This window comes from Cebus imitator, unplaced genomic scaffold (assembly GCF_001604975.1).
Source record: "Cebus imitator isolate Cc_AM_T3 unplaced genomic scaffold, Cebus_imitator-1.0 Scaffold1, whole genome shotgun sequence".
Taxonomy (NCBI): Eukaryota; Metazoa; Chordata; class Mammalia; order Primates; family Cebidae; genus Cebus; species Cebus imitator.
Genome location: NW_016107316.1, coordinates 43,932 through 68,680, shown reverse-complemented (window position 1 = coordinate 68,680; position 24,749 = coordinate 43,932). Strand labels below are relative to the sequence as shown.

The 24,749-nt window shown below is 37.3% G+C and overlaps 1 long non-coding RNA gene across 1 annotated transcript in view; it reads right to left on the bottom strand.

Moving 5' to 3' along the window:
- Nucleotides 1–4,156: 4,156 nt before the first annotated feature.
- LOC119470548 overlaps nt 4,157–24,749 on the bottom strand; it is a 36,167-nt gene continuing 15,574 nt past the window's right edge. The window contains exon 2 of the long non-coding RNA XR_005199456.1: nt 4,157–5,767. This is a non-coding gene — a long non-coding RNA (uncharacterized LOC119470548). The remainder of the gene's footprint in view (nt 5,768–24,749) is intronic.

Here is a 24,749-nt window from a genome sequence, read left to right as displayed (position 1 = left end):
CAGTCCATGAACATGGTATATCTTTCTGTTTGTTTATATCTTTCTTGATTTCTTTAATCAGTTTTTTGGGTAGTTTTCAGCCCACAAGTATCTTATATGTTTTGCTATATTTGCAAATAATCTCTTATGTTTTGAGCAGTTGTTAATAATATTTTAAGTTTTGGTGTCCATATGCTCATTGATACTATACAGAAATATATTTGATTTTCATTACCTATCTTGCATCTTGCAACCCTGCTGAGATGATTAACTCTAGAACTTTGAGATTCTTCTGGATTTTCTACATAGATAATCATCTTATCTGCAAATATGGATAGTTTTATTTCTTCCTTTTTAATCTGTATGCCTTTATTTTATTTCCTTGCTTTATTCTATTGGCTAGAACTGCCAATATTATGTTGAGTAAGAGCTGTGAGAGTGGGCACACTGGCTTTGTTCCCAGTCTTAGGGAAAAAAAGCATTGTTTTTGAACATTAAGTATAATACTAGCTTTTGGGCTTTTAAAAATATATTTTCTTTATCAAATTGAGGAAGTTTTCCTCTATTCTTATTTTTCTGAGAGATTTTATCATGAATAAATGTTGAATTTTGTTAAATGATTCTTTTGCATCAATTGATACAATCTTGGATTTTTTTCTAGATTATTAATATGAGAGGTTACATTGACTAATTTTTGAATGTTGAACATTCATGCATTCTGGCTGTGTACATCTGGAATAATTGGTTATGATATAATCATTGGTTATGGTATAATTCTCTTTATATATTGATGATTTCTATTTCCTAATATTTTATTAAAGGTTTTTTTACACCTATGTTTGTGAGGAATATTGATCCATACTTTCCTTTTTTCCTACTATCTTTTGTGTAGATTTGTTATCAGGATAGTAACAATAGCTCCATAAAATGAATTAAAAAGTGTTCTCTCCACATTATTTTCTGGGAGATATTGTATAGAATTGATTTTAGCTATTCTTTAACCACTTGGAAGAATTTTCTCATGAAACTATCTGGGCTTATATATTTCTACTTTTGAAGTTTTAAAATTACATATTTAATTTCCTTAATAGTTATAGTGCTATTTGAAGTATGTATTTGATATTGAGTGAATTATAGTTGTCTGTACTTTTTTAGGAATCAGTTCATTTTATCTAAGTTTCTGCAGGGTTTGTAGTGATATGCCCAGTTTCATTACTTGTGTAATGAAACTGGGCATATAATTGATTACTTGTGTCTTCTGTCTTGCAAGAGACTTGGTAAATTTTATTGTTTTTTTTTCAAATAACTGTTTCTTTGTTTCATTAATTTTATCTATTGTTTTCTGCTTTCAATATCATGGATTTCTGCTCCAATCTTTAGTATTTCCTTCCCTCACCTTGTTTTGAGTTTATTTTTCTTTTTCCTTTTTAGATTCTTGAGGTGAAAGCATATATTATTGATTTGAGGATTTTCCTTCTTTGTAATGTAAGCATTGAGTACTATAAAATTCCCTTCAGCACCGCTTCAGCTATGTTCCACAAATTTCAATATGCTGGATTTCCATTTTATTCAATTCAATGTTTTTATTTGTTTTTGTTAATTTTACTTTAGGTTCTGGGGTACATGTGCAGGTCTTTGAGGCATCTTCTTTGACCCATGGGTTATTTAGAAGTCTGCTGTTTAGTTTCCAAGGGCTTGAATATTTTTCTGTTATCTTTGTGGTTGGGTTTATGGTCCAGGATATAATCTATGTTGTTATTATGTTATGAGAATTCCCAGAAAGTATGTGTTTTCTGTTGTTTTGGGCCAGCGTATTGTATAAATGTCTATTAGATACTTTTGATCAATGTTGTTTTAGTTCTTATACATTCATAATGATGTTCTGTCAAGTTCTAGCAATTGTCAAGAAGGTGTTAAAGTTTTCAGCTAAATTTCTCCTTTCAGTTCTATCAGTTCTTGCTTTGCAGATTTTACAACTTATTGTTTGATGCCCATGCATTTTTACATTGCATATCTTTTGGTGAATTAACCATTTTGTCATTATATAATGCCCCTCTATGTTGTTGGTAGTTTTATTAGCTCTAAAATCTACTTTTTCTTCTCTCCTCTCCTCTTTTCTTTTTTAAATAAAGTTTTGCTTTGTCATCTAGGGCTATGATCTCAGCTCACTGCAACCTCCACTTCCCAGGCTCAAGTGATTCTCTTGCCTCACCCTCCTGAGTAGCTGAAATTACAGGTGTGAGCTATCATCTCTGGCCTAAAATTTACTTTCTTTGTTATTAATATATCAAATGTCTGCAAGGCATATTTGTATTTCCATTCCTTAATTTTCAATTTACCATGATCATTATAGCTTTCCCACTGATGTAGCTTCAGCAGCTACTGCCTCAATTCTCAAATATCCAGGCTAGCTTGGTGGCTCCTTTCCCCGTGGATCATTTAGTTAATTCACTCTGCCTATCTCTGCCTTTAATTAGTGTTTTTAAACCATTTACATTTAATGTAATTATTAATAGTTTAAGACTGATGTCTGCTATTTTATTTTGTGTCTTCTCCTTATTTTCTGTTTCTTTTTTTTGCCACTGTCTTTCTTGTCTCTCTTTTTTTTTTCTTTTCTCTTTAACATTTTTTGGATGTCCTTTTGATTAATTTATATAGTTTTGGAGTGTATCTCTTTGTATGGACATTTTAGTTATTGTTCAAATATCACATTTTATATTTATAACACTGGCTACTGATGTTAACATTTTACCAGTTCAAGTGAAATGTTGAAATATTACGCTTTATCCTTCCCTATTAAAAATATAATTGTTTTAAATATCTTTCCTGCATATATTCGTAAGAAGTATATGAGATAACATTACAATTTTTGCTTTAACTATCAATCATGAATTAGGAAACTCAAGAAGAAAGGGAAATGTATTTATTCATATTTTTACTCTTTTTAAAAATGAACTTCATAAAATCTAGATTGGCAAATTTAGAAATAAAATTTCTAGTTTAAACAGTCGATAACAAATTCCTTCCGAACAATTACAATGATGTCTGTATGCTATTTAACCTACTTACAGTTATTCTGTGATTTTTACAATAATGATACTCAGGTTCAGACAGAAAACATTTGAAAACACTGACCCAAGCCTCAGTTATATGTCTCTCATTGCCTCTCTTGGCATGTACAAGTTGATCATTTCTCAGTGTTTCTTCCTGAGTAAGTCAAAGGCATCAACCTTTCTCTCTTTGAGTTAGTCAGTTACCTTTGCTGATTCTTTGATGGCAGCACATGCAGATATATAATCAGCTGAGTTCAGCAGTATCTGGGGAGGTGACCGGCATGCCCAGTCTCACCATTTCCTACATGAAAGGCAGCCAGGATGACCCCACACGAGGAACTGTCCTTGCTCAAACACCGGGCACTGCAGCATGAGTGGCTCTCCTCTACTCCCCAGCTGCTGAGATTCCCATTCCTGGAGCCAAGTCCTTGAGCCACTAGAGGACACCAAGTGCCATACTTTTCTCCCTTTCTCAATGTCTACCCCAGCTTTGAAGAAAAACAAAGGTGGAGTTTTCTTGTATATCATCAGTGGATGAATGGATAAAGAAGATATGGTAAATATACACATTAAAATACTATTCAGCTCTAAGAATAGTACTAAATCTTATCCCATTTGCAGCAACATGAATGGAACCGAAGGTCATTATACTGAGTGAAATAAGTCAGGCACAGAAATATTGCATGTTCTCATTTATATATGGGAGCTAAAAATGTTGATTCCAGGGAAGTAGAGAGTAAAATGATAGTTAGAGGCTGAGAAGTGTAGGGGAGATGAAGACAGGTTTGTTAGTCGGTGCAAACATACAGGTAGAATAAGTTCTAGCGTTCAGTAGCACAGTAAGGGGAGGAAGGCAGCAAATCACACTGCCACATGTGTACCTATGCAACAATCTTGCATGTTCTTCACATGTACCCCAAAACCTAAAATGCAATAAAATACATGGAAGAAAAAATACTATGTATGTATATAATAATAATAATTATTATTATTTGAGGTGAAGTCTCACTCTGTTTCCCAGTGGCAACGATATTTGCTCACTGCAACCTCCGCCTCCCAGGTTCAAGCCTCCTGAGTAACTGGGATTACAGGCATGCCACCATGCCTGGCTGATTTTGTATTTCTAGTAGAGACAGGGTTTCACTATGTTGGCCGGGTTGGTCTTGAACTCCTGCCCTTAAGTGATGCACCTGCCACGGCCTCCCAAAGTGCTGGGATTATAGGCATCAGTCACCATTCCTGGCCAGAGTATATTGTAAATTTCCTAATCTTCTTTCCTAAAAAGATTTGAAATGTTTCTGACACACATAAATGATAAATGTTCAAGGTGATGGGTATACTAATTACCCTCATTTGATCATTGCACATTATATGTGTGTATCAAAATATCACATGTACCCCATAAATATGTACAGTTATGATGTATCAATAAACACACACATAGTAAACCTGCTGTATGCCTTTGTGAACCAAATTTGAAATAGAGATGAAGAAGCATACTTCTAGGATAAAACAAAAATGGCAATTTGAAAGTCCCTGAAGAGAAACTTGGCTTTGAATCAGCTTCTGCATTTTTCTACTTCCATATAATATGATAATAACATTTCCCTCCCATGATTATGTGGGGATTAAATGTAAAAGCTGACACTACATAACAGTGCATCACTAGTACCACCTGAAGACCTTTAGTGTCCACAACTAACACGTTGTGTTGCACACGTTCGTACTTCCTTTGATTAAATGGACCTAGAGCCTATCTTACTTACATGGGGGACTTCTTAACAGGGGGCTTTCAGAATGTCCCCTGACATTTCATGGTCATATGATTTATATATTTTAAAATATTTACCTATAGTTACTACTTTAATACACTTTAAATAAAACAAGCACATTTTTTTTTTTTCTTTTAGCGACTGTGGCCTAGTTGTCAGATTATTTGTGAGTCAGCTCACAAATAATAATTCACAAATCAGCTCACAGATAATAATTCACAAATCAGCTCACAAATAATAATTAACAAATTAGCTCACAAATAATAAGTCAAGCTATGAATCCATAAATTGATAGAATGTGAATTAGTAATTCTTTAAAGAAAGACTCTTAGAAATGACCTTAGTCTTTTAGGCCATCTCTAATTTGAGGCAGGAATTGGAATGTGTCATATTTTAGGCACTGCTTCAATACATGTTTCATTCATTTATTCATTCACTCAGTGATTACTGACTGTGCATGTACTATATCCATGTGGTTTGTTAGGCATGGGGTGAAAAGGTCCCTAAGACATTTAAAATCATGTGAAAGAGTATTTAAAGCAGGCAGAACCTACATTGAGTGTGGTCATGTCCAATATTTATTTTCTGCTCATTCTGTGACAGGAAATGTTCCAAGTGTATTACCTGGATTCATTCATTTGATCTTCATAACAAATTGGGGAGCAGGGTATTCGGAGTGCTGAACTCTCTGCATGCCTGTTCTACAGCTGAGGAAATGGAGATTCGGAGCAAGTTGCTGTGACAGAGTTCCCACCCAGGCAGTCTGAATCCAGAATCCGGGCTTTTAATGACTATGCCATAGAGGATGCTAGAACATGGTGAAAAAGTGCCCAATTCAGCAAATGGCTCGGGACTGGGAACTGTCACTGCTTGCTTCTTATAAGGTGGTAGCCAGAAGCCAGGTATGGGGAACATGCCTTCTAAAAACAGGGCATTGGCCTTGGGCAGTTCATGAATGTGTTCCTGAAAAATAAGAAAACACAAAACGAAATGCTTCTAAATGTTATAAAAAGAGGAGAGGAAGGGAGTGGGTGCGAGGAGCCCACGGAACAGTAGCCTGTGGGGAGATAAGAGAGCAGTCAGTGAGAATGGCAGGTTCTCTTCTCATTTCTGTGACTATGTCATTGAGACATATGCTCCAGCCGTTTCCATTCCTGCTGTTTGCCAAGATCCACCCGCTCCCCCGACTGGCCCCCACGCAGGACGTTCTCTCCGCTGACGCCCTCACCATCCTAGCCTGGCAACACAGGCCTCCCCTCCGCGCTGTTTCCTGGGGAGCAGATTCTGGCCCCCAACGGTGTGGATCCCTCCGTTGCATATTTTCCCACCACCCGCGGGTTTTCCCTCCTAGCCCTCACCATAACTGTCATGACGTCACTGTTTGCTAAGTGCCTGTTAATCGACTGACTGGCCCTTCCTCCTGATTCTGAACTCAATGAAGACAAGCGCTGACTCTCTTTTGTTGATCACTGCCCACCTTCACCTTGGGATGAAGGGCCAAGTTCAAAGTAAGTACCTGCTGTGGAATGGAATGTGGCCCCTCTGCCCATTCCAATAAAAAAAAAAAAAAAAAGTGAAGTCACAAGAAAAAAGAAAAACAGATATGTTGCAGTCCTAAACCCTGGCACCTTAGCATATGACCTTATTTGGATATAAGGTCTTTACACCCAGTTAAGATCAGGGCATTAGGGTGACTCTGATCCAGGATGACTAGTGTCCTTCTAAAAAGGGGAAATTTGAACACAGGCACACACACAGGAGGGGGGCATGTGAAGATGAAGGCAGAGATCAGGGTGACGCTTCTACAAGTCCAGGAACACTGAAGGTGGCCAGGAAAGCACCGGGGCTGGGGGAGAGCCCAGGACAGAGTCTCCCTCACTGCCTTAGAGGGGACAAACCCTGTCCACACCTTGATCTTGGAGTTTTGGCCTCCAGACCATGAGATGGTGCATTTCGGTTGTTAACCACCCAGTTTGTGGGACTTGGTTGCAGCAGCCCTAGCATGCCAGCACAGTGTCTCCTAACACTACTTACGGGATGCAGGAGGGAAGAAATGATGGATGGAATCACTCAGCCCTTCCCCTTACTTGGAATAAGGGTGCACAGTCAATGTTTGTTGCTAATGCGATGCTCACCATGTGTCATGTTTCATTTGTTTGTTTGCTTTATTTCTTCTTGTTAATTTCAAAACCATGAGAGTTTAACTTTGTATAGCTCTTAAAAAACCCAAAATGATATCTAACCTCCAAAATATTTTGATTATTTTTCACCCCTCTGGGTTTTTGACCCAAGAGAAGGGAGCAAATAAAAAGATTGTGGTGTCTCCTGAGACCATGTGTGAAACCAGGTATAATCATAAAATCTCAAAAATCACATATCGTAGAACCAGCGTGCAACTGTAAGGGGAAAATATGAGTCATCCAAGCATTTGTGATGATCTTGTCATGCACCGATTGGTACCTGGCAGGCTTAGTTTTCTCTAGGATTTCTGCCACCAACTGTCACTGCATACTTTTCAATTTGCACTTCCCCATCATTGCCAAGAGTGAAGTACCTCCATGCGACTTGTAATTACAGAACTGCTCCCACCGCCCCCTCCCCAAATCCCTGGAGGTTAACTTTGCACATTTTGACAAAGTAATTTCTTGATTTTGTTTTCTGTATGAATCATTGAAGGTTTCCTGAACAAGTGCTATTGTAAACAGAGAGTCAGCATCAACACCAGAAAGTGCTTCCTCCTCTGACAGTTTAATTGTTCTCCTGATTCCCATGCTTTTCACTCTTTATGAAATACGATGTTTTCTCTACATTTTGTGCAAATACAGGTATGAAAACATTGGGCTGGTTTGTAAGTTAGAGCTAAAGTGTAGTTAAAAGGCAAATGTGATTTTTGCAAATAGGTACATAGCTTCTTTCAAGCCAGCTTCGAGGTTTCTCAGGAACTTCTGAATGGCTTGAGACTGATGTCCCAGGAGGCAGAACATCGAGGGAAAGCAGGGGATTCTCTGAAATGTTATTCGGTGTAACTGGGCCCTCAACTGCCACTTGAAACGTTAGTTCGTCATTGGCCCTTTGGCCGATGGCACAAGTACCTCAGCTGCCCTGGAGGCTGCCTTTCTGCTACGTTAACCTGCTCTATGGTTCAGGGCGAGCCTTGGTGTTTGCCATCCATGCAGCCACTGTGGGTTTACTTCTTGTCCAAGGCAAAGCCCTCCACCTGTCTCTCAACCCCCTGACCTCCCATTCTTTGAGTTCTTGCTTTGCCACCTGTATCTGTTCTGTATCTTCAGATTCCCGCCTCTGGCTTTTTCCTGGATTCTTGATCTCAGCCTGTTAGTGCGTTTAAATATACACCATACTTAAAACAAATCAGCAAAACAAAACAAAACCCTTTTAACCAGACTTTTCCTTGAAGGACAGCCCTCTTGTCTCTTTTCCTTTCTTGCAGAAGCCTGCACAATCAACACTTCTCATTTTCTCTTTCTCACTTTCCATTCACATTGACTACTACACTGCCACCTCCCTATACCTGCTCTCATTAAAATAACCACTGTTTATCTAATTTCTAAATTAGGAGACTGTTGCTCCTCATCCTCCTTGGCTTCTGAAGCACCTGACAATGTTAACTGAGCATCGGTGTGCTGAGCTAAGACCAGGGAGTTTGGTAGCTAGAAAAGGAACAAGTGGGCATCTGAGGTCAATGAATGGTTCTGAGGTGAAGTATAATTCCCTACTGGGAATCACTGACAGACTCAGCTTCCCTTATGTGCTTCCCTTATGGTCAATTCATGGCTCATGGATGTAGGTGGGGAGGTATCATGGACCACAGCCAGGATCAGGGAGGGCATTTTTAACCAGGCTGCCTCCCCTGAATCTGCTCTAAAGACGTGACTACTTTTTCCTCATAATTTTATAGGATCTTTTATGGCTAACTCATTTTATAGAATAAGCCAGGGGTTGTCAACTAGTTTCTATAAAGGGTTAGAAAGTAAACTGTAGCCTTTGTGGGCCATACATTTTCTGTGTCAATAACTCAACCACGTTGTTGTAGCACAAAAGCAGCCCACAGACAATCTGGGAATGGATAAGCGTGGCAGGTTGTCCAGAAACCTTCACCTACCAAAACAGAAGGCAGGCCGAGTTTGGTCCAAGGGATTAAATTATCTTATAGAGCAATTTGACTTTGTATTTAATTTGATACATTGGTTGAAAAAAAGAAAATGGGTTCTGCCTGTACTGATTTTCTGGAATGTGCATCTGACTATGCATGTTTATTTGTATGATCTTTGTCAGCCCTAGAAATAAAAAAGGCTTACATGTGAGTGCTAGTTTAGGTTTTGGCTAGTATATTAAATCACTGCCTGAATGTTTGGTCAATCTTGGCCAAGAGGACCAAGGCTACTTCTAATTCCTGCAAAAAGCTTCAAAACCTGCCAGCCTGGTGAAGGGAGGGATATGTGTTGACTTTCAAAGCCATAAATTTACTATCAGGATTATTCATCTTTAAAGACACTGATTTGTCTTTCAGGGACATTTCTAAAATGTCAAAATAAATAGCACTTGACATTTAAAAAAATAGTATTGAATGCTCAGTAGAGGGTGAGTAGGAGAAGCATCTGGACATGTGGAGGCTAGGTTCCTGGTACCCCTGTTCATTACTCTTTTTGGAGTGATGGCAAAAGGTGGTCACCACTACATCTTTGAATCTGTTTAATCTCCAGCTGTGAATATGTGATCAATCATATCTTGGACACAAACGACTTTCCCCAGGACCAGCAATGATTTCCATGTGGTTGCAAGGGCTTTATGTACGTACAGTTCTCACAGGGGTCAGCCCTAATGATGTCATCTCTCGACTTGGCGTGACTCACAGGAAGTGAGATTCAATGGCCTACAAAGGGGATATTGCACTTACCACTTGTACGGTTGACTTTAACTAACTTACTGTCTTGGGTGGGTTGTGACCCAGTTTTCTTCCTAATAGAAATGAGAGAAATAATACTTACAAGTTTGCAAAGCTCCCTGAAATTTCAAGTGTAAGATACTATCAAAGTGAAAATTATTATAATCCCTTCTCAGTTGCTGCCTTCTATTTACAAACAGCTGACTTGTTCCTCCCACTTCTGGATGAGACATAGAACCAGCACCCAAAGCAAATTCAAAAGTTTTTAAAGGAAACGTGCGTTCCATGAAACATGGAAAATTAGGAGTGCAACTTTCAGAGTGTGCGGAAACGCAGATTACCTGCTGCAGACTTTTCAGGCGATTTGGCTAAAATCCCTTCATGGATGGTGATGTATAGGGTGAATTTAACTCAGCAGATAAACACTTTTCCATTCAAATGTGAACCTAGAGAGCTATCTAAGGCAAAACCATTTTAAAAGAATCTTTATTCTCTGTAGTTTCTTGGAATTAAAATTTCTTAAAAGAATTTTGTTTTATTTTTATCCATTTTAAAGCATATCATTGCAAGTACATAAAACCCACCTTTAGAATCCCCACTTCCACCATTTTCAAAATGGATAGGGCTGGCTGAGCACTGGCATGACATTTGTGGGGGTTTTCTAAGTTGCATTCTGTCATGTGCTTGGTGAAATATGGCAAAGCATATGGACGGTGGGTGATTCATCTCCATGTAAGATTTCCTGGGAAAAGCTGGGATGCATTCAGTTTGCAGAATTTCCCCCATGGTAACCCGCTGAAGTTTTTGCCTTAATAAAATGGAAGGGTTTGCTCTATTTCCGATTTTCAAGTGAATGATCTCCAATGTGCTTTCCAAATGAATGTTTTTCTCATTTTTTGACTTGTGTGACCCTATCTACTTTTCCAGTCTTAATCACGCGGGTATCACCCAATTCAGGAAGCTGGAAGGAATCTTTTAGTTTACATGTTCAGTGGAGCTGGTGGGAGTCAGTACTGAGTCTCTTGCAGTTATAGGTGTCCCTAAGTGAAAGGACATTATTAAAACTGGAATAATATTTCGACAAGTAGATTGCAGCATGTAGCTTAGTGATGGCAGAGGGTAAATATTTAGGCAGCACAAGCTGTTGATTGCAAGAACTAATTCTGTGGGAGATCAGGGTCAAGTGCACATACTAACAGTCTTTGCTTTATAAGCGTTATTCAAAAATCGAGCCTAATTTACAAAATGCTAAGTGGTCATGTTTGCTCTTGCCTTGAAGTGCACATCTTTTATGTTTGACTTCAAAGCACCAAAGACATGACTGGAAGAAGCTTGAGATTCGGATATTTTTCACAACAATATGGAAAATGAAAAAAGGAGAAAATTTTCCTTTAAGCAGTTTGCTATAAGCATTTATTTTACATTCATAAAATGAAAAATGGCAAACCATTGAAAATTGTTTTAATTTGTTGGGTTTTAAGCTTTAAAAATGTTTAATGTTAGAGGAATTTATTCTATTTAATTCAGTGAAAAAAATCAGGATACAAATATGTACACTATGTTTCCATGTCTGTAAATTTATCAACAGTATGAGGTTGAACCATATGAAATTGCTATTTTGTATGTCAAAATGTGATTTGACATAAGTAATATCAAATGGTTCAAACTATATGGACAAGAGAAAAACACACACGGAAGAGAAATACCAAAAGTTTGGGATGATGATTATAGGTAATTTAAATATTTTTTCACTTTCTTATCTATATTTTCTAGAATAAATGTGTATTGCTTTTTTATAAGAATTTTTTTTTAGATGTTCCAGATGCAAACCTTTCATTGCAAAAAAGAATGGGACGAGGAGCTTATTCATGTTGTCAGTGGATTTGAGTGTTTTTGGTCTTTGGTCTCCAGAGCTCTTTAGAAATCACCAGACTTAGTGAAAACACCTTCCCTTCCATTCCTTTCCCTTCTTCCCTATGTCAACTCCCCCAACTAAACTGTGAGACATAAGCATCTGGCCCTAAGCAGGTGCTCAGCTGATACTTGTGAATGATTGGAGGAGTGAATACACGATGGGGAGAGAGATTAAATCAATATTATGCAATACTTTCTGAAGTTTTGGTGATTTCCTCCCAATTAAAGCAACTGGCTTGTCCTAAGAATAGGCTGTGGCTGGATTATAGGTCCATATACATGTAATGTTAAGAAGAAAATCAGGCCTATAGAAAGACAAAAGCAAAAAAGACTGCCAATTTAGTTAAGAAGTGTCTTTGCAATTCTTTTGGATAGAATATAATATACCCAGGTAAAAATCACAGTTCATGATGAATTTCTGGCAGATGTTAGCATTCCTGGGCCCTTATCACAGAAGCATTTTGAAAACAGGGCAAGTGAAGGGTGCCTGGCCTGGTCACCTACTCCACTTTTGGGTCCTCCACAGGCTTGCACACACACATACTCAGAACTTTGTCTATGAAGAGAAGCACTTAAAAATACTTACCTTTTTCTAGGGGTAAGTGTTAACTGATATTTTACATGTCCAGTTTTCCTTTTGATGACTATTAATGTCTACTTTGGAAGGAGGAGGAAGGGTAAAAATCATAGAAAGGGAGAAAGAGAGGAAGATAAAGAGAAAGAAAGGGATAGGAGGGTGGGAGAGAGGAAGGAAGAAGGAAGGAAGGAAAGAAGGAAGGAAGAAAGGAAAACTGGAGTAAATAAGACGAAGGAGGAAAGAAGGCAGAGAGAGATTTTTAGCCATGTGAAATCCTTCAGCCTTTTCTCTCAGCAAATGGTAGTAACAAAGGTCCAAAGGGTAGATATTGATTATTTACCAGGTGATGTGATTGGTGGAGTATTATTTCCATCCTGTGATTACCTCTAGGTGACGCAGGCCAGCCTAGATGGTTCTAAGTCTCTGAGTAGAGCATGTCCTGAAATTAACTTGAATAACCTAATTTCTACCTTCAAGTTGATCTCTCCTACACACTGTGCTAAGGGCAAAACAGAAGTGAAACAAGAAAGATTAACAAGATCTGTGCCAGCTATTAGAGGAGAAGTCATTGTTTGTCTGCACTTAAGGAGAAAAGGACACTATTTGGCAGTGTGGGGTGCCTCTGCACCGGCTGGAGCTAATGATCATCGTCAGGATTGAGCTGGGGGGGCGGGTACCCATCGCCTGGCCCTGACTGCTCTTACTGACAGGTGCTAATGGGAGGGGCAGGACACAGCTGCCTGAGCAGGAATCCCATTATCCTTTGCTGGGTATTGATTCACCCTGTGGGATGCTTCCTTTCTGGCTGTGTTAATTTTCACAATGCACATTTGCCTTGTCCTCAGCACACAGAGACAGTCAGAGGTGCTTGGGGTAAACGTAATGGGCTCTGCCTTCCAGTCTGCAGAGGTTTTGTCTGTTGAGATGTGGGCTTTCTCTAATTATAGTGCCTGCTTGGAGACGAGGTCTGGAAGAATAGCTTTGCCACTAATATAATTGCCTGAGGTGCATAGGAAATTAATCTAATGACATGAGGTGCATTTGGAAAGTTGGGGTATTTTTCACATCTATAAACAGTAGTTCTTATTTTGAAACTTGATGTTTTGCACAGAAAATTCAGGAAGTAATCCAACAGTTGAAATCTTAGCCATCTATAGTCATCCAAAAATATTCACTCTCTTCTTTGTTTACAATTAAGCCTTCTAAAAATTTTTTAGAGATAATTTAGAGATGATCTGTGTCTTTGGCCGTGTTCTGGAATTTAGTGGTTTGTGTTGAAGGGCAAAATATGGGTGGATTGGGTTTCTTGTAGTTAAAATTACTGAGTCTAATGTTTAAAGACATATTATCACATAGATAAGGCAGATTGTACTTGGAAGAATTACATACTGCAGACTCACTTCTGGGAACTAAAGCGGGCATTCCAGTCATCTTCCCTAACTCTCCCGAGCATCAGCCAGTCCGTATCATTTACAGAATTTCTACTTGTTAAAGAACTCTTTCTTATATTGAGCAAAATTCTGTATTTCTCTAAGTTTTATGTGAGTGTATATGTATATGTGTGTATATATGTTTTGTATGAAGACAGTGACAGGCTAGGTAAGTTTAAGACCATGTTTAAATATTTGAACAATTAGTTTAGTTCTTGAATTGTCTCAGTCTTTCACCTTATGTGTCTGCTTTCTTAGGATGTGTAAAGTGCATGAGGACTCACTTTTGAAGGGATGCTAGTCACATGGGCTGCTTTTGTTTTCTAGCCTCAATCTGGTCATTTCTCTGAGCTATTCCACTCTCAGCATTGTGCTTGTGTTTCTATGTTAGTGATGGACTGGGGCTCTTTTGATTCCTTTCTAAAGACGAAGTGATATAAAGCCAGGAGAGATGGGCCCAGCACCTTGAGAGGAGGCTGTGCTGGCCCTTCCGGCTGTGAGTTCTGTTCTCTGGAAATAGAGTCCCTGTTCATTGGCACTGCTTCTGCTTAATGACGTAAATTCATTCCAGAGGTTTAACTATGTAAAAAGCAGATTTGCTAGGGATAGAGCAATGTATCTGAGAAGATTAGAAATGTTTCTTATAATGATGGCATGAACTCCTTCCACTTCTCAGAGAGCTCCAGGTATTTTATATGCAATATTTCTTAGCTTTCTGGAAGAGTTCTAAAGTGATCAGATTTCAGCTTTGTACCCCATTTATTCAATCAGGGACTGTGGAAGCAGAGCATGTCCACTCAAGAGCTGGAGGAAGAGCCAGTCATGGGTTTGGTGAGAATGTCCGTGAGTTTAAGGCCCATTATTTTTAATGCATCATATTTTTCTGGTTATACAAGTTATTATGTAGCCATTGTAAGAAATTTTAAAAAATGACAGTGATCTATAATTCTGCTATTCAAGAAATAATAACCATCATTACTATTTTGATAATTTCTGCTCATTTCTAATCATATGATTTTTGTGCCCTTTTTATCATTTGCTAATTTGCCAAAAAAAAAAAAAAAAACAAACATTTCCCTACCACATTAAAAACTCTTGGAGGGTAGAAGTATCAAATACTGAGTAATATTCAGGGCAAGTGGGGACACTGGAGTGCCATAAAGTATAAGAAGTATATGAACACATAGTTCTCTGTGGATTCAAAGATATTAATGAAAATGTGACCTGAGATAAGAACTTGAGGAGGAACATAGGGCCTCTAAGAAGAGATAAGGAAACAAATAAATTAAACATGAGAACAAAATCATTACAGAAATGAGAAACTTCTTATAAGAAGTTAAAAAATATACATGGCTAAATTACACACTGGGATATAAAGAGCAAGTTGGAGAGACTGGACACAATGCAGCAGGAAAAGAAGCAAGTTGCAAAGGGTTTTTACAGCAGAAATCACTGGTAGTTAAGGCAGACCACCAAGATCTCATATAATCACAATTGTGCCCGGAGAAGAGAAGGAAAAACCACGTAAGGTAACATTCTTAAATGCTGGTTTTAAATTTTTGAAAATTTCTTAAGAGATTGGATTCCACACATGGAAAGGCAACATGTTCCACATAAAACTAATTCAGAACAAAAGTACTCTAACATGTTCTACTAAAACTAACAGAAATATTTCTACGGCACGCAGGGAGGAATCAAATCATCCCTAAGGAGAACAAGGCAGGTTAGCCTCGGACTTTTTATAGCACTCAAATGTGGAAGAAGGTGCAACAGCATTTACAAAGTTCTTAGAAGACGGAATTACAACTAAAAATGTTTATATGCAGCCTACCTGCTATCCAAGTATACAAACAACAGGCCTGTCTCCTGAGGCATTCAATAACTCAGAGTATGTACTCTCATAGAGTACATGCTGTCTATAGCTCTGCCAGGAATAAAAACAGAAACATCACCACCAACAGAAAACCAAAATATGAAAGAATAAACTGAAGACAAAGAGATGAATAGAGGTCTGAAGATGAAGAAAGAGAAGGAGTAACAGGCAGAGGGTAAGAAAGAAGGAAAAGAATGGAAGAGGGAGAGAAGAGAAGGAGGGAAGAGAGAGGAAGGGGGAGATGGAAGAAGAAAAAAAAGGAAAAGGCTGGTGGTAACATTGAATTCACTGAAATGAAACATGAGGTTTTATGACCATGGGGATCATGATTACAGAATAGAATGCAAATATTATAAAATGTTGTAATAAGAAATTAAAAGAATATTGAGCTTGGGTAGGGAGAGAAGATGGAGAGGTCTGAGGAAAAGTTGACGCAAACAGTGAGACACAACTGTGACAGAAAGGTGGTGATATGCCGGGAAAATGCAAATAAAAATACAATAGAATTGTAAAATTAATATCTGGCAAGTTTATCAATAATCAAAAACTATCAATAAATACTATATTGTGAAAAAGATTACAACTTGTAATGAAGGCTAATCATAAACATTAATGCACCAAATATGAAAAAAGGCATACAGAAAACAAAACAAATTAACGTACCTTGGTTAGCTCATGCTGTACCAAGTAAATAAAAAAAGCAAAGTATAGAAGACCACATAATAATTCTAAGATACATAAAATACATTTGTACTGATTGGTCATATGCTAGGCCACAAAGGAGAAGCATTCTGAACGTACAGATAGTTCAGGTGTTGGCTGAAGGCAGTGCTGTGAAGGCAGGAAGTGAGCAGCTGTGGCAGAGGCTGCTCGGGACCCCTCTATACTCATTTTTTCTACTGACCTTATTGGTGGAACCTCGGTTTTATTTGGGCGTCCACAGTCGCAGCTGGGCTGCCACGTGACACAATTCTGACCAGTGATACAGCTGAGGTTTCTGGAAAAGCTTTCACGTTCTTGTTGCAGTGCTAGCCCTTGATGCTCTTCACGTTTGGTTTCTTCCTGCTTGGAAAGCAAATGTGACATGTGGAGGGGGCAGCCACCTTGTGACCACAAGATGAGAGTCATGAGGAAAAGTGGCCGCATCCCCTTATCTCTAGCATAGCTCAGTAAGAAGATGGGGAAGGGCTTTGTCCAGGACAAGGGGCCCTGTCCTCACGTGAGTTTAAGGCAGCACCAAACTGTGGTTCTCTGTACTGCAGTTGAATGATAACTGGCAGAATAATCCAAGGAAAAACAAATCCCTTACCAACTAGAAACAAAACAAAGCAAAACAAAAACACCTAACATGTCAGAATATTTAAAAAATAATTATTACGGGAATACTATATTTTAGAAATCTGTTAAAATGGTGAATGAGGTACCCAGACCAACCTTCTATTTAAAAGTGACTATCCTAATTAAAATATATATTTTAAAAACTGCTACTTCTTAACTATGTAGGTGAGTTGGTAGAAAAGTTATTTTTTTAGGCTAGAAAAATAAGCAGGGAGAAAACCTAGGTAAGCCAAGTTCAGCCGTTGGATTTTACCTTGAGAGTGTCTGCTGAACCTGAAGAATTGGAACTTTAGTTTTCATGGCATGGGGCACTAAGAATAGGAGACAAGACCTGGACTCACCGAAGATGGGACATATAATAGGAATTTCCTCTCATAAACCTGAACCATTACAGGAAGATCTTTCAAATGTGTGAGGACAAAACAAAAAGAGATCCCCCTCCCCATACACACCAGAGTTCAAGAAAAATTGCCTTTATTGAACACAGGGCCTGAGCAAAAGGGAAAAGAGGGGCTCACTGACTTACACTAGGAACCACAACCAGCTCATGTGAGCATGGGGCCTCGATTCATTCCTTCTGGGTGGACCAAAAGAACTCAAGACAGAAATACAAATTGAAGCAATCCTTGACCAGCAGTGTCTAGGAGCAATTATTTATAGAGGAATCTAACTTATTCTCAGTTTTCAAAACGAGAATGAGCAAGCAGATACCAGTAAAAATATCCCAACAAGCAATGAAATAAGGCACTGAAGAAGAAAGCTAGAGGCTGGGCGCGGTGGCTCACGTCTGTAATCCCAGCGCTTTGGGAGGCTGACGTGGGCAGATCACCTGAGGTCGGGAGTTCAAGACCAGCCTGGGCAACATGGCAAAACTCCGTCTTTACTATAAATACAAAAATTAGTCGGGCGTGGTGGTGCGCAGCTGTAATCCCAGCTACTTGGAAGGCTGAGGCTGCAGAGTTGCTTGAACACAGAGGCAGAGGTTTTAGTGAACCACAATAGCACCATTGCACACCAACCTGGGTGGCAAAGTGAGACGCCATCTCAAAAAAAAAAAAAAAAAAAAGAAAGAAAGAAAGAAAGAAAGAAGTAAAGAAAACTAGATACAGCAAGCCACAGAATGGAACTACAAGGTCAAAGTATAATGTTTTTTTCTATATTGATGTTGGCACATTCAAGATGACAGAGTTTTAGATGCTTTATAGAAATAAGAACACAGGTTATTGTTGCAGAGAAGCAAAATGTGTTTAAGTGCTTATGAGATTAAACCACCTCCATTACTAATAAAGACCACTGTTTGTGATAAGGCCTCAGAATCACAGAAAGGCAGATTCTCCCGAATTGTACTATGCCCATCGGAAATGGAACAATGCTCACTGATCGTTTTTCTTTTTCCTTGCAAAATCAAAACACCTAGGTCACCTTGGATTAAAAATCCATATGGATAATTATGTAAAGAAGAAAAGCCCCAATATTTTACTCAAAAGTGTGTGTCTTGTCCGTGGGTGAGATAACAGGAAAACAGTAGTTTAAACACTATCTCCTTTTGTATTTATTATTTTATGGGTGTCATTCTCCCATCCCCAAAATTAGATGGCTGAAATAGGCAATCCTTCAGTTTCCACACAGCTTCAACATTGTATGATTTTTGTGATTTTCCCATAATCTAGGACAGCTTCTTCAACAGCACTGCCACTGAAGAAGTGAGGCTGCATTCTGGCGTAATTTGGTGAACTGAGCAAGTGTTAACATGAGAATGCCACAAGTACCTAAGACAAAGCCAATTTCCAGCTCTGATCTTTAAAAAAATGATGACGTTTAGGTAACCTAAATTTTGAGGTTACCTCGAACACATTTCCAAGATTAGGGTGGCATGAGGATATAAAGGGTTACAATATTCCTTAAAGCAGGAGTCCCTAGCCCCTTGGCCACAGATCAGTACTGGCCCATGGCGTGTTAAGAACTAGGCCACACAGCAGGATGTGAGCTGCGGGCAAGTGAGCAAAACTTCATCCGTATTTACAGCCACTCCCCATCGCTCACATTAGGGCCTGAGCTCCTCCTCCTGGCAGATCGGAGGTGGTATTACGTTCTCATAGGAGTATGAATCCTATTGTCCTACTGCGAACTGCACATGCAAGGGATCTAGGCTGTGTGCTCTTTGTGACAATCTAATACCTGATGATCTGCCACTGTCTCCCATCACCCCCAGATGGGACCATACAGCTGCAGGAAAACAAGCTCAGGGCTCCCACTGATTCTACATGATGGTGAGTTGTAGAATTATTTCATCATATATTATAACGTAATAATAATATGGATAAAGTGCACTTTATTTATAAATGTAAATAATAAATGTGGCACCTGAATTATCCCCAAGCCATCCCCTCTTCTCCTGGTCTGTAGAAAAATTGCTTTCCACAAAACTGGTCCCTGGTGCCAAAAAGGTTGCGGACCACTGCCTTAACAGATATAATTCTAAAAGCGAAAATTAACAAAATACGAGCAAAGGTAAGAGCCACAACTTCAAACTAGGTTTGGAAGAGAAAGAAAAAACAATTTAATTAAAATAAAATTATTATTGAAAAACTATGAAAAGAGAATTCATTATGGTACAAAACTTTGAAACAAAAAATGGGAACATTTTTTTAAACTTGGAGGTATGTAAGAGAAAACTAATTTCTTATCTAAAGTAACAGATCATTTTAATAAAAGTGTCTATCATTGAGTGAATGTTGTTCTTGCAAGATATCTAATGCAATAAATGCAAATATAAACCTTAATTAATATGCCAAATTTGGATAGTCATTCAGTGTAATTTAGCAAGGTTCTCAATCAGGAGAGCTGAAGCTTCACTGAGTTGTTAATCTAATAAAAAAAGCTTTGCAGAACTTTCTGGGCTGTTGTCAGAAGATGGAGCCTCCAGCATAGTAAGACCCCTGATCCAGGCTCCCCATCTCCTCCCATTTCATACCAGTGCAGTATAATTTAATAGATTTGAGGGATTAAAAACTGAAATTATACTTTATCAAATACCTTCCTTGGGTAAGAAATTGGCATCAAGCATTTGCATGTTACATTACATCATTTTCACAACAAAACTATGAGGTAGGTGTCATTATCCTCATTGCATAGTTGAAGAAAAGAGGTTCAGGTAAGTTATCTGCCTAACATGACCCAGTTAGTGGTGAGGCTGGAATTCAAAATGAAATATTTTTGACTTGGAAATTCATTTACAACAGTCATATGACTGTCCTCCTCCTGATATCATGGAAACTTTGATTTTGAGCCAAATCAGGAATGATATCATATTATTCTGCAATCCATTATTGCTAATGGGCTTATTCAAGTTTTGTAGTGAATTGTCCCGTCATTGGCCTTACGTGAGGCAAATCATTTTGTATCCTATCACATTTTTATTAACACTGTCTTTTCTCTCCCTTTCCACTTACCTCCCTTTATCTCATCAAATTGGATAATGCTTAGTGACCAATACTCGGGCTGTGTGTTCCTAGATGCCTCTCCCCTGCAAGTTTCTCCCACGATGCTTGGTATTCCCATTGGCTTACTGTTCTCATACCATGTATTCCTTTATGTAGTCCCCTTCTTCAAATCTTCTAGTGGCTCCTCGTTGACTCAGAAATACATTATCATTTTATTCAATGTCCTTCATAATCCACCACAATTCATATTTTTAGTTTTCAAGCCCACAACTCACAATCTATTAATCCCTTACTGTATTTCAAATATTTTATAAGCACTTTGTAAATTAATGTATTTAATTATTATAGCAGACCTATATTATTAGTTATTATTATCTCCATTTTAAAGAGGAGGAAACTGAGATCAAAAATAAGTCACTTGCCCAAGGTCATACAGCAAGTATGTGTCAAAGCCAGGACGTGAATTATGAAACTAATATCTCCAAGCCCCTATTCTTAAGTATTATTTATACTGCTTTTATGTGTGTAAAATAATACAATAATTATTTGCATTTGTACATTACTTTACCATTCACAAAACCATCTTTATACACTTTTTTAAAATCTCATTTTCCCAGCATTTTGGAAGGCTGAGGTGGGCAGATCATGAAGTCAAGAGATTGAGACCATCCTGGCCAACATGGTGAAATCCTGTCTCTATTAAAAATACAAAAATTAGCTGGGCATGGTGGCACATGCCTGTAGTCCCAGCTACTCGGGAGATTCAGGCAGGAGAATCCCTTGAACCCTAGAGGCGGAGGTTGCAGGGAGCTGAGATCATACCACTGCACTTCAGCCTGGCAACAGAGCGAGACTCTGTGTCAAAAAAAAAAAAAAAAAATCTCATTTGGTCTCTTAAAAGTCCTTTTTAAAAATTTGATGTTTCAATAATCCTCCAAGGAAATTATTAGGTCAATTTTTTTCCCCAGGGCAGAAACTGAGTCTTAGACCTGATGTTAGGGTAACAATAAGAGGTCTTAGAGGTCAGAATATTACTGTTTTCTCTAATGAAAACTTTTAACTTTCTACCAGATTTCAGCGTACCTTGGAAGAACTGATCTGAAATGAAAGCCTATATAAAAATATACATATAAAAGAAGACATCCTCAAAATGTGAAAACCAATGCTGAATTGAAGGAAGGTGGAATCAGCATTGAAGGGGGAGGATTATTTAACACAAAACAATAAACAAAGCAAAAAAAATTAATTGCTTTTTAGTGACAGGAATTAAATGATAACATAATGAAGCAATACATTCCTTCTATTAAATTCAAAAGTTAGGTTCTTTGGAATTATTGCTGGGAAGTGTGTGTGTGTGTGTGTGTGTGTGTGTGTGTGTGTGTGTGTGTGTCTGTGTGTATGCATGTGAAAGGGTGATGGCAAGAAATATAACAAAAGAGATGATTTCCAGGTGTCATTTAATTTTGGGCTGTGCATCAAAAGAATGCAGACCTACTTACTGGCACTGTTACACACAAGGACTATGGAAATTATCCTATAATCCTCTGACAAGGGCAGATGTGTGAACAGCAGTTTATAATAATAAATGACAGAAAGGTGTAAACGCAGCTAGGAGAAAATGATTAAGTCTAGGAAAGCTTTGGGGTACTGCATGGAAGGGAGGCATCTTTTGTGTCCATACTCATGAGGGATATTGTTGTGTAGTTTTTTTTAATGTCTTTTTTTTTTTTTTCTAGTTTTGGTATCATAGCAATGCAAGCCTCACAAAATGAGTTGAGATGCTCTCCTTCCTTTTTATATTTTGTAAGAGTTTATGTAGAATTGATATTATTTTCTCTATACGTGTTTGATAGAATTCTTGAATAAAGTCAGCTTAGCCTGGAGTTTCATTTGTGAAAAAGTTCTTTGATTGTAAATTTAATTTCAGCTGCAGTTTGAATATAAGACTTCAAATAAAGGGTTTTAGAAAGATGCAGTTCAAATGTTATTTCTTATCCTTTCAGAACTGGGTATTTATATTTTTCAAGAAATTTGTCCATTTCATCTAAGTTGTCAAATTTATTGTCATGAAGTTATTCACAACATTTTCTTATTATCTTTTCTATGTCTGGAGTATCTGTAGTGATGTCTCCTCTTTCATTGCTGGTATTGATATTCTGTGCATTCTCCATTTTTTTGATTAGTCTGGCTAGAGATTTATCAAGTTTAATGATATTTTCATAAAACTTGTTTGAAATTTTACTGATTTTTTGGGTCCTCAATTTTTAATTTTATTGATTTCTGCTTCATAATGTTTTCTTATTTATTTGGGTTAAATTGGCTCTTTTTTTTCTAGTTTCTTGAGGTAGAAGATAATATCATTTATTTTATTTAAGATCTTTCTTCCTTTCTAATATAAGTATTTGATGCTATAAAGTTTTCTTTAAATATTGTTTAAGCTGTAAGCTGCAATCCAGAAATCTTAATAGGTTGGCTTTTTATTTCAGTACAAAATATTTTCTAATTTCCTTTTAAATTCTCCTTTGATGCATTATTTATAAGTGTGTAATATTATTTTCAAATATTTTGGAGTCTTTCAGTTACCTTTCTGTTATTGATTTCTACTTTAGTTACATTATGATCAGAGAAGTTACTCTGTATAATTTTAATTATCTTCAATTTGTTGAGATTTTAAGGCTCATCATCTTATCTATCTTGAATGTTTTATGTGCACCTTAAGAGACTGTAATATACTGTTGTTTGGTGAATACACTGTTGTTTGGCGGAATATTCTATGAATATCAATTAGGTCAATTTGGTTGACAGTTTTGTTTAGTCTTCCATATGTTTATTGATTTCCTTTTAATTATCCTATGACTTACTGCAAAGGGAGTGTTGAAATCTCCAACTATAATTATGGGTTTGTTTATTTCTCACTCTGGTTTTGTACATTTTGGTTTTATGTACATCAACACATTTTTATGCCTACACATTTAGGATTTTTGTAGGTTCTTTATCATTAGGACATATTCCTGTCTATCCCTGGAATTATCATGATACATTCCTTGTTGTGAAATACTACTTTTATAGTAATAGCCACTCCAGTTTCCTTGATTAGTGCTTGTAGTATTTACTTTGTTTTTTCACCCTTTTGACCTCGGTTTTGTATTTAGTTTAGATTTACTGTAGAATAGAATATAATCATATTCTATTCATATAATTCTATTCAACAGAATTCATAATTCTATTCAATCAATCTTGTTTTTTTATTTTAATCCAATCTAATAATTTCTGCCTTTAATTGGGGAGGGATTTTTTAAAGTCTACATTTATTGAACTAATGAATGTGTGTTTAAAATTACTTTCTTGCTATTTGTTGACTATTTTTTCATCTATTCTTTACTACCCTTTGCATTTTATGAATTAATTGAGCTTTTTTAAATGATTCCATTTATTTCTTCTATTAGATTATAGTTCTACCTTTTTATTGTTCTCTTGTTTTCTTTTGTATTTTTTTTGTTTTAGTGGTTGTTCTAGGGTTAACATTATGCAATTTTAATTTATCAAAGCCCATAATCAAATAACCATTTTCCACTTCAGTTTTACGGTGAGAACCTTGCTACAGTATACATTCAATAATCCCTTTCTTGTGACTTCGCCTTTTATTTATATGTAACCATAAATCTCACAATACATTATTATTATTGCTTTAAACAATAATTGTCATAGATATTAAAAGTAGTTAAATGTATTTTTTTACCTATCCACATGTTTTTCATTCTGAACATTCTTCATTCCTTTTTTTACATCCACATTTTTATTTGGTATTCTTGTCTTTCTTTTTGAAGAAACACATTTTTTTTTCTTTTTCTTGTAGAGCAGGTCTGATGGTAGGGAATTAGCTCAGATTTTGTCTCAAAAATGTCTTCATTTAGTGTTAACTTTTGAAATATGTTTTGCTGGATGAGGAATTTTAGGATAAGGAATTTAAAATACATTCAGTATTTTGAATGTGTTTCTTCATTGTATTCTGGCTTGTGTAGTCTCTGGTGAGATGCCTACTATATTTGGTGCCTTGTGCTTTTTTACTTATTGTGTCTTTTTTGTCTTGCTGTTTTTAAGATTTTCTTTTTTTTTTTTTTTTTTTTTTTTTGAGAGGGAGTTTCACTCTTGTCACCCAGTCACCCAGGCTGGAGTGAAATGGCAGGATCTTGGCTCACTGGCTCACTGAAACCTCCGCAATTCTGCTGCCTCAGCCTCCCGGGTAGCTAGGATTACAGGCGTGGACCACCACGCCCAGCTAATTTTTGTATTTTAGTAGAAACGTGGTTTTACCATGTTGCTCATGAGTCTTGAACTCCTGATCTCAGGTGATCCATCTGCCTCGGCCTCCCAAGTGCTGGGATTAAAGATTTTCTTTTCTTACTAGTTTCTAGTTTTCAAAAATATGTGACTCTGCACACTTTTTTTTTTTTTTTTTTTTTTTTT